This window comes from Mobula hypostoma, chromosome 12, assembly GCF_963921235.1.
Source record: "Mobula hypostoma chromosome 12, sMobHyp1.1, whole genome shotgun sequence".
NCBI classification, from domain to species: Eukaryota; Metazoa; Chordata; class Chondrichthyes; order Myliobatiformes; family Myliobatidae; genus Mobula; species Mobula hypostoma.
Window position 1 is genome coordinate 5,032,965 of NC_086108.1, and position 11,148 is coordinate 5,044,112.

Consider the following 11,148-nt stretch of genomic DNA (forward strand, 5'->3'; position numbering starts at 1 on the left):
TAATGATTGGTGCCACCTTTTTGAGGCATCACCTTTTGAAGATGTCCTTGATGCTGAGGAGGCTGGTGGCCATTGAGTTTGCAATGCTGTGTCTTTTTCCATTCCTGTGCAGAGGCCCCTCCATGCCAGACAGTGATGCAACCAGTCAGAATGCTCTCCACCAGTAGAAGTCTCTGGACACACCATATCTCCACAAATTCCTAATGAAATATAATGTAGCTACTGGTGTGCCTTCTTCATTATTACATCAATATGTTGGGCGCAGGATAGATCTTCAGAGATGCTGACACCCAGGGACTTGAATCTGCTCACCTTTCCACTGCTCCAGTATCAATCAGAAACACTAGAGATTCTGCAGATGCTGGAAATCAGAGCAACACTCCCCTACATAGATGCTGCCTGACCTGCTGTGTTCCTCCATCATTTTACGTGTGTTGCTCCAGTACCACTTGTGTGCATGGAGGAATGGATGAACCACTTAATACAGAAACTCAGATTACAGATCATAAACTGAGCAGCCACACAAACCAGTAGCTGATGAAATGTTATCAGCCTGTAATATTCATTCATTTCCTTTTCCAACATATACTGCCTGACTGCATCTTCTAGTTTCATTGTATTTCAGATGATCAGCAGTTCTAATATTTTGCATTTGCGATGGTTTGAGAATTGGTTTAGTACTCATATTATAGGATGTTAGGGTAGAAATACATCACTACCAAAGGAGATACAAGGCCACCCTTGGGCAAAGTGTAGCATCTGCTTAGTCGCTCACCCCCCAAAATCAGGGTCACGTGAAGCCATGAAAGGAGGTGGTGGATGGTCGTATGAGCAGCCGGTGCAGATCACAAGTCCTGGTTATGTGACCACTGACACCAGGCAGACAGTCTCTGAAGAGTATTTATAATGGCTGGGGTTACCCGTCTTGTAAAGACACTGCCCAGAAGAAGGCAATGGTAAATCATTTCTATAGGAAACCCACGGTCACCAGACTATGACTGCCCATGCTATACGAGACTGTACTTAATGAATGAACGAATGAAATTAAACATGGGTCTAGAGTCCCACATGTAGAGCACACTGGTAAGTGTGCAGATCTCCTTCTCCGAAGGACAAGATCGATATTTAGCAGCAATCCATTACTGGTAAGTTTTATGCTTACTGTTACTGAGACCAGCATTTATGATTCTAAGCGTGACCTTACCTGTCATCTTTGGATTCAAACTTGTCTCTGAATCAGTATCAGGTTTATAATTACTGACATACGTCATGAAATTGGTTGTTTTGTGGCAGTACAGTAGCAGACACTGTACATGACAAACGATCGTACCCATGTTATTCATAGAGAGCCCGGTGCTCTGGTCAGTTGGTTCAGACTTGTACTGTGGCTTGGTTGGAACTAGGCAGAATGGACCAAACTCAGATTGTCACAGTAGCAGCCTACTCAAATTACCTACCCACAATTTAATAAATTGCATGTGGAACTGTCGAATTTTTTTCAAGATTACACATTTTGGTTTACCACAATACGTCCAGTATTCTTTAAAGAGCTGGGTAAAAAGCCATCCTCAAGGGGAAACGGCAACCAGAAATGCCATTACAGTGGGGGTGGTATGCCTTCCTCAGAAACCATCAGTTAATTCGCCCACCAACTACTTCCTTGGCAGTAATGACATTATATTAAAAAAACTCTTTGTTAAATAAAATCTCCAACAAATCATTAGCATCTCAATAAAATAAAAAAGTAAAGTATGCAGACACTGGAAACCCAGAGTAACACACACAAGATGCTGGAGGAACTCAGCAGGTCGGACAGTGTCGATGGTCAGAGTAACAACACAAAATGCTGGAGGAACTCAGCAGGTCAGACAGTGTCGATGGTCAGAGTAACACACACAAAATGCTGGAGGAACTCAGCAGGTCAGACAGTGTCGATGGTCAGAGTAACACACACAAAATGCTGGAGGAACTCAGCGGGTCAGACAGTGTCGATGGTCAGAGTAGCACACACAAAATGCTGGAGGAACTCAGCGGGTCAGACAGTGTCGATGGTCAGAGTAACACACACAAAATGCTGGAGGAACTCAGCGGGTCAGACAGTGTCGATGGTCAGAGTAGCACACACAAAATGCTGGAGGAACTCAGCAGGTCAGACAGTGTCGATGGTCAGAGTAACACACACAAAATGCTGGAGGAACTCAGCAGGTCAGACAGTGTCGATGGTCAGAGTAACACACACAAAATGCTGGAGGAACTCAGCGGGTCAGACAGTGTCGATGGTCAGAGTAGCACACACAAAATGCTGGAGGAACTCAGCGGGTCAGACAGTGTCGATGGTCAGAGTAGCACACACAAAATGCTGGAGGAACTCAGCAGGTCAGACAGTGTCGATGGTCAGAGTAACACACACAAAATGCTGGAGGAACTCAGCGGGTCAGACAGTGTCGATGGTCAGAGTAACACACACAAAATGCTGGAGGAACTCAGCGGGTCAGACAGTGTCGATGGTCAGAGTAACACACACAAAATGCTGGAGGAACTCAGCCGGTCAGACAGTGTCGATGGTCAGAGCAACACACACAAAATGCTGGAGGAACTCAGCGGGTCAGACAGTGTCGATGGACAGAGTAGCACACACAAAATGCTGGAGGAACTCAGCAGGTCAGACAGTGTCGATGGTCAGAGTAACACACACAAAATGCTGGAGGAACTCAGCGGGTCAGACAGTGTCGATGGTCAGAGTAACACACACAAAATGCTGGAGGAACTCAGCAGGTCAGACAGTGTCGATGGTCAGAGTAACACACACAAAATGCTGGAGGAACTCAGCGGGTCAGACAGTGTCGATGGTCAGAGTAACACACACAAAATGCTGGAGGAACTCAGCAGGTCAGACAGTGTCGATGGTCAGAGTAACACACACAAAATGCTGGAGGAACTCAGCAGGTCAGACAGTGTCGATGGTCAGAGTAACACACACAAAATGCTGGAGGAACTCAGCAGGTCAGACAGTGTCGATGGTCAGAGTAACACGCACAAAATGCTGGAGGAACTCAGCAGGTCAGACAGTGTCGATGGTCAGAGTAACACACACACAAAATGCTGGAGGAACTCAGCAGGTCAGACAGTGTCGATGGTCAGAGTAACACACACACAAAATGCTGGAGGAACTCAGCAGGTCAGACAGTGTCGATGGTCAGAGTAACACACACAAAATGCTGGAGGAACTCAGCAGGTCAGACAGTGTCGATGGTCAGAGTAACACACACAAAATGCTGGAGGAACTCAGCAGGTCAGACAGTGTCGATGGTCAGAGTAACACACACAAAATGCTGGAGGAACTCAGCCGGTCAGACAGTGTCGATGGTCAGAGTAACACACACAACATGCTGGAGGAACTCAGCAGGTCAGACAGTGTCGATGGTCAGAGTAATACACACAAGATGCTGGAGGAACTCAGCAGGTCAGACAGTGTCGATGGTCAGAGTAACACACACAAAATGCTGGAGGAACTCAGCAGGTCAGACAGTGTCGATGGTCAGAGTAACACACACAAAATGCTGGAGGAACTCAGCAGGTCGGACAGTGTCGATGGTCAGAGTAACAACACAAAATGCTGGAGGAACTCAGCAGGTCAGACAGTGTCAATGGTCAGAGTAACACACATAAAATGCTGGAGGAACTCAGCAGGTCAGACAGTGTCGATGGTCAGAGTAACACACACAAAATGCTGGAGGAACTCAGCAGGTCAGACAGTGTCGATGGTCAGAGTAACACACACAAAATGCTGGAGGAACTCAGCAGGTCAGACAGTGTCGATGGTCAGAGTAACACACACAAAATGCTGGAGGAACTCAGCAGGTCAGACAGTGTCGATGGTCAGAGTAGCACACACAAAATGCTGGAGGAACTCAGCAGGTCAGACAGTGTCGATGGTCAGAGTAACACACACAAAATGCTGGAGGAACTCAGCAGGTCAGACAGTGTCGATGGTCAGAGTAACACACACAAAATGCTGGAGGAACTCAGCAGGTCGGACAGTGTCGATGGTCAGAGTAACAACACAAAATGCTGGAGGAACTCAGCAGGTCAGACAGTGTCGATGGTCAGAGTAACACACATAAAATGCTGGAGGAACTCAGCAGGTCAGACAGTGTCGATGGTCAGAGTAACACACACAAAATGCTGGAGGAACTCAGCAGGTCGGACAGTGTCGATGGTCAGAGTAACACACACAAAATGCTGGAGGAACTCAGCGGGTCGGACAGTGTCGATGGTCAGAGTAACACACACAAAATGCTGGAGGAACTCAGCGGGTCGGACAGTGTCGATGGTCAGAGTAACACACACAAAATGCTGGAGGAACTCAGCAGGTCGGACAGTGTCGATGGTCAGAGTAACACACACAAAATGCTGGAGGAACTCAGCAGGTCGGACAGTGTCTATGGTCAGAGTAATACACACAAAATGCTGGAGGAACTCAGCAGGTCGGACAGTGTCGATGGTCAGAGTAACACACACAAAATGCTGGAGGAACTCAGCAGGTCAGACAGTGTCGATGGTCAGAGTAACACACACAAAATGCTGGAGGAACTCAGCAGGTCGGACAGTGTCTATGGTCAGAGTAACACACACAAAATGCTGGAGGAACTCAGCAGGTCAGACAGTGTCGATGGTCAGAGTAACACACACAAAATGCTGGAGGAACTCAGCAGGTCGGACAGTGTCTATGGTCAGAGTAATACACACAAAATGCTGGAGGAACTCAGCAGGTTGGACAGTGTCTATGGTCAGAGTAACACACACAAAATGCTGGAGGAACTCAGCTGGTCAGACAGTGTCGATGGTCAGAGTAACACACACAAAATGCTGGAGGAACTCAGCAGGTCAGACAGTGTCGATGGTCAGAGTAACACACACAAAATGCTGGAGGAACTCAGCAGGTCAGACAGAGTCTATGGTCAGAGTAACACACACAAAATGCTGGTGGAACTCAGCAGGTCAGACAGTGTCGATGGTCAGAGTAACACACACAAAATGCTGGAGGAACTCAGCTGGTCAGACAGTGTCGATGGTCAGAGTAACACACACAAAATGCTGGAGGAACTCAGCAGGTCAGACAGAGTCTATGGAAATTAATAAACAATCAATGTTTTGGGCAAGACCATCAAGATTGGAAAGGATGGGGGAAGAAGGTGCTGTGGGAAAGGGGGGAATTTTATATCCAGTTTAACGTTCTATTCCTAGCCAACAACAATGAAACAATTTCTCCTTTGTCTTATGGGAACTTGTGTTGTTACAACTGCTGATTTTGCCTATATTATTATTATACCCCCTCCCCCACTTCAAATAACCTTTTCACGTAAAATATTATGGCAAAATATGTCTATTGTGCAAGCCTTTTATATCTGTTTGTTTAAATCACATGCCTCTAGGGCACGACGCAATGAATACCATCACCTGTTGACGTCAGTTGCTGTGTTTCTCACAGCTACCTGCCGACCTGGCCTCTGAATGCCGTTCCCTCATGGGGAACTATATCGCTTCAGCTTCTCACTAAGGCAGCCTGGCTGTGCCTGGTCATACAAACTCCTGCTCTGCCCTGTTACAACACAGTACGGACACAACATATTAAACAATTACTTTGCAGTTTTGGAAACGTAAGCAGATCATACAGAGTCATCCAGCACAGAAACAGGCCTTCTAGTCCATCTGGTCTGTGCTGAGCTATTACTCTGCCTATTCTCAGCGACCTGCACACAGACCACTGCCCTCCATACCCCCCCCCACCCACGTACCTATGCAAACTTCTCCTTAATGTTGAAATCGAACCTGCATCTAACACTTGTGCTGGCAGCTCGTTCCACACTCTCACCACCCTCTGAATGAAGTAGTTCCCCTTCAATATCTTAATTTTCACCCTGAACCTAATTCTTGTCTCACCCAACCTCAGTGGAAAAAGCCTGCTGCTCTTCCCCTACCTATAGCCCTCAAAATTTTATATACCTCTATCAAATCTCCCTTCATTCTTCAACGCTCGAGGGCAGCGGTTCCCAACCACCTCTACGCCATGGACCTTTACCATTAACCGAGGAGCCCCTTGAGCCCCAGGTTGAGAATGAAGTCCTAATCTATTCAACCTTCAAAGTTCAAGGCAAATTTTATTAACAAAGAACATAGAAGTCACCACATACAACCCTGAGATTCATTTCCTTGCGGGCACACTAGCAAATCCTTAGAATTGTAACTATAACAGGATCAGTGAAAGATCAGCCCCAGAGTGCAGAAGACATCAGGCTGTAAAAACGAATATAAATAAATAACGAGAACATGAGATAATGAAATACAGTCCTTCAAGTGAGATCATTGGTTGAGGGAACATTTCAATGCCGGGGCAAGTGGAGTTGAGTTTCCCTATAACTCAGGATCAAAGTAAGCTGCAAAACGATGCCTCAGAAAGGCAGAATCCATCATTACCACCCCATCACCCAGAACCTGCCCTCTCCTCATTGCTACCACCAGGGAGGAGGGACAGGAGCCTGAAGACACACACTCAACGATTCAGGAACAGCTTCTTCCCCTCTGCCATCCGATTTTTGAACGGACATTGAACCCATGAACACTACCTCACTACTTTTTATTTCTATTTTTGCACTACTTATTTAATTTAACTATTTTATATACATATACCAACTATAATTCCTGTGTTTTTCTATATTACCATGTATTGCATTGTACTGCTGCCACAAGGTTAACACATTTCACAACATACGCTGGTGATATTACACCTGATTCTGATTTAGATCCTAGCACTTATGTGTAGGCATTTTAAATGCCGACTTTGAAGTTGTTTACTTACAAAATAATGTTCAAATACATGTATTGTAAATAAAGCTCTCTTATTCCCCCTTCCAAACTACAAAATTGCTTACACCTCACCATCCTTACACAAATCTCTGCAATGAAAACTAAAAGCTTCAGAACTCCTTGGCATTTTCATATCACATCATAAGATAGCTGCTTGTGTAAGCAACTCAACATAAAGAGGAAATACTTTGCATCAGTTTATTTGGCCCCCTGGAAGAAGATCTGCTCGTTTTAAATGATGTTTTAAATATTATGTACATCCTCCATTATAATAGTGAATCGTAAATCTGTACAGATGTACCATGAAGAGCATTCTAACTGGCTGCGTCACCATCTGGTATGGTGGGGGGCTACTACACAAGATCGAAATAAGCTGCAGAACTGTAAACTCAGTCAGCTCCATCATGGGCACCAGCCTCCGTAGTATCCAGGACAGATTCTGGACGAACTTAGCAGGCCGGGCAGCATCCATGGAAAAAAAGTACAGTCAACGCACAGAATTTCTTTATTGAACACTCAAGATTTACTTCAGGGATTTAAAAAAATTGAAAGAAATATTTTCAATTTCTCCAACACCAGCGGTACTGCAGATGCTAAAAATCTAGAACAATACACACAATGTGCTGGAGGAACTCAACAGGTCTGACAGCATCTATGGAAGGGAATAAACAGCTGACGTTTCAGACCGAGACTTTTCAACGAGACTGCGTCAGCCCAAACCGTGGGCATTTTATTCCGATCCACAGATGCTGCCTGACCTACTGAGCTCCTCCAGCACGCTGGGTGTATTGCTCCAGATTTCCAGCTTCTGCAGTACCTCTTGACTTGCAGACATTGAAAATAATTATTTCAATTTTTTAAATCCCTTAGGTAAATCTTGAGCATTTACTAAAGAAATCATTGGCTATTTTCTGCTTAACCATAAAATATTTCAGCATCCAAATGAATTATATGTATTGCACTGGCCAAGAAACAAACTTTACTAGCTTCCATATGTCCCATTCCCTATCGCCACACTAGTTCCAGCAAGCACATTCATATCTAACAGAGATCAATTGTTCAGGGTCAAAGGGATGGTGTTAAGAGGTACCTATTCTCAGTTTTACCATCTCACACAAGTATTGCAACAATATTTCCTAACCTTTCACCTCCTGAGTAAGTCAGGATTCATTTCACAGACAATGCACATTTTAATTGTATTTGTTTGTAGTTCAAAAATAGCAATATGGGTCAAAATAAAATTTATTATCAAAATATATATGTGACCACATACAAACCTGAGATTCATTTTCTTGCGGGCATACTCATAAATCTATAGAATAGTAATCATAACAGGGATCAATGAAAGATCAACCAGAGTGCAGAAGACAACAAACTGTGCAAATCCAAATATAAATAAATAGCAATAAATAATGAGAACATGAGATAAAGATCTTGTGATTTACCTTTGAATCTACCTTGTGATTCATTTTCTTGCTCACATTTACAGGCAAATATATAAATATAATATAATTTATGAAAACCTATACTCTACATAACTGACAAACAAGCAATGTGTAAAAGACAAACTGTGTAAATAAAAAATTAAGATACTAAAAACATAAGTCGAAGAAAGTGAGTCTGAAAGAGTAGCATTGAACAAAATATGATTTTTAATTTTTTTTTAAATCAAGCATGTTTTAAAAATCCCCTGCAAAGTTTAGAAATCGAACTCGAGTAAAACGGAGTCGGAATACATATCAGAGCCTCGGGGCTCACACCACCAGGTTCAGGAACCGTTCCAACCCCCTCAACCATCAGGCTCTTGAACAAAAGGGGAAAACTACACTCACTTGCCCATCCATTGAGATGTTCCCACAACCAATTATCTCAATTTTAAGGACTCTTTTTCTCATGTTCTTGTTATCTATTGCCATTTACTTACACTTGTATTCGTCCAATTTGTCGCCTTCTGCACTCTGGTTGATCGTTCATTGATCCTGTTACAGTTACTGTTCCACAGATGTGCTGAAAATGAATCTCAGGGATATAGGTGTACATCGGTAATAAAACATTACTTCTTTGAACTTTGAGTTGCAAAGAAAGGAGTAACCGTTTCAATGCATCGAAGGAGCACTGAGCATGAAAGGTGATTTCAGAGGACGGTGATCGCTCCGGGATGAAAGAGCGCTTGGCTGAGAGCCTTGGCACCTTCACTTCCCCATGTCACTGCTCCAGCCGCCAGTCAACTCACCTCTCACACCCCCAAGTCAGCCCGCTCCGTCCAAACCACAGTCAATCCAGAAAACTTTCCTTCTCTGATTCCTCTGCTCGGACGCTCTGCGATCGCGCTCTCGCTTTCTCTCTCTCTCGCCTTTCCCCGGACACAGAGCGCCTCCCCGGCACCGACACTCAGCTCAATCGCCGTTCGCTCCGCCGGCCACACCGAGCGCTGCAGGGCCGGACTCAGCGCTCTGGGACTTGTAGTTCCGCGGTCCCACCCGCGTCGTGAAATCAACCTACAATACCCGTCATCCCCCATGAGAGAACACTCGGCCAGTGCCGCAGTGCCTGCCGGGAACTAGAGAACCAATCAAACAGCATCCGCCGACTGCAAAATTGACTACAACTCCCGTCAGGAGCAGCGCGACAACCACGCATGCGCATCCTCCGCTCGGGGGGGGGGAGCCGGGGGGCTTTAATCTTTCCTCAAGAATATAAATGTCTTGAATTTAAAATCATCGCCTCAAAACCGCAACCGAAGCAACAGAGTAAAACGACACCGTTACCTCATCACAGCGGAGACAGGAATCTCCCGAACGGATGCGATGCCGACATTCCTTTCCTGAGCGTTTGAGGTAGAATCCCGGTTTATTTTGAGGTGAAGGGGTGAGAACCCACGAGGCTGCGCGCGCAGCCCCATATACGCGCCCCGCCCACTTTCAGATCGGCGCCGTGACGATCCCGGTCGTTGCGGAAGCACCGCCCGCTCGGTTGCTAACAATAAAACGGTTGCTACGCAACCACTGGAAGCACGATATTGCTCGCTTTCTGGACTGTCCAATGGGCGTCCAGTCAGTGTCCACAACCAGGGGAATCCCTGTACGAGTGTCAGTGGTTACAGTGAGGGGGAGGGAATCCCTGTACGAGTGTCAGTGGTTACAGTGAGGGAGGGAATCCCTGTACGAGTGTCAGTGGTTACAGTGACGGGGGGGGGGGGGAATCCCTGTACGAATCTCAGTGGTTACAGGGGGGGGGATCCCTGTACCAGTGTCAGTGGTTACAGTGAGGGAGGGAATCCCTCTACGAGTGTCAGTGGTTACAGTGAGGGAGGGAATCCCTGTACGATTGTCAGTGGTTACAGTGACGGGGGGGGGGAATCCCTGTACGAGTGTCAGTGGTTACAGTGACGGGGGGGGGGGAATCCCTGTACGAATCTCAGTGGTTACAGGGGGGGGGATCCCTGTACCAGTGTCAGTGGTTACAGTGAGGGAGGGAATCCCTCTACGAGTGTCAGTGGTTACAGTGAGGGAGGGAATCCCTGTACGATTGTCAGTGGTTACAGTGACGGGGGGGGGAATCCCTGTACGAGTGTCAGTGGTTACAGTGAGGGAGGGAATCCCTGTACGAGTGTCAGTGGTTACAGTCAGTGGGGGGAATCCCTGTACGAGTGTCAGTGGTTACAGTGAGGGAGGGCATCCCTCTACGAGTGTCAGTGGTTACAGTGAGGGGGGGAATCCCTGTACGAGTGTCAGTGGTTACAGTGAGGGGGGGAATCCCTGTACGAGTGTCAGTGGTTACAGTGAGGGGGGGGAATCCCTGTACGACTGTCAATGGTTACAGTGAGGGGGGAATCCCTGTACGAGTGTCAGTGGCTACAGTGAGGGGGGGGGGTAATGCCTGTACGAGTGTCAGTGGTTACAGTCAGTGGGGGGAATCCCTGTACGAGTGTCAGTGGTTACAGTGGGGGGGAGGAATCCCTGTACGAGTGTCAGTGGTTACAGTGAGGGGGGATTCCTGTATGATTGTCAGTGGTTACAGTGAGGGGGGAATCCCTGTACGAGTGTCAGTGGTTACAGTGATGGGGGGGAAATCCCTGTACGAGTGTCAGTGGGGGGAATCCCTGTACGAGTGTCAGTGGTTACAGTCAGGGGGGATACCTGTACGATTCTCAGTGGTTACAGTGACGGGGGGGGGAATCACTGTACGAGTGTCAGTGGTTACAGTGAGGGAGGGAATCCCTGTACGAGTGTCAGTGGTTACAGTCACTGGGGGGAATCCCTGTACGAGTGTCAGTGGTTA

The 11,148-nt window shown here is 46.4% G+C and overlaps 1 protein-coding gene across 13 annotated transcripts in view; it reads right to left on the minus strand.

The window, feature by feature from the left end:
* sipa1l3 (signal-induced proliferation-associated 1 like 3) overlaps positions 1-9,741 on the minus strand; it is a 415,438-nt gene extending 405,697 nt beyond the window's left edge. For 6 of the 13 annotated variants that reach the window (XM_063063521.1, XM_063063515.1, XM_063063514.1 and 3 more), the window contains exon 1: positions 9,101-9,489. The gene's annotated coding sequence lies outside the window, so the exon portion shown is untranslated. Of the gene's footprint in view, positions 1-9,100; positions 9,492-9,635 lie in introns of those variants that run through there. The other 7 variants (XM_063063528.1, XM_063063527.1, XM_063063512.1 and 4 more) reach the window with 6 other exon arrangements.
* Between the last annotated feature and the right edge of the window lie 1,407 nt (positions 9,742-11,148).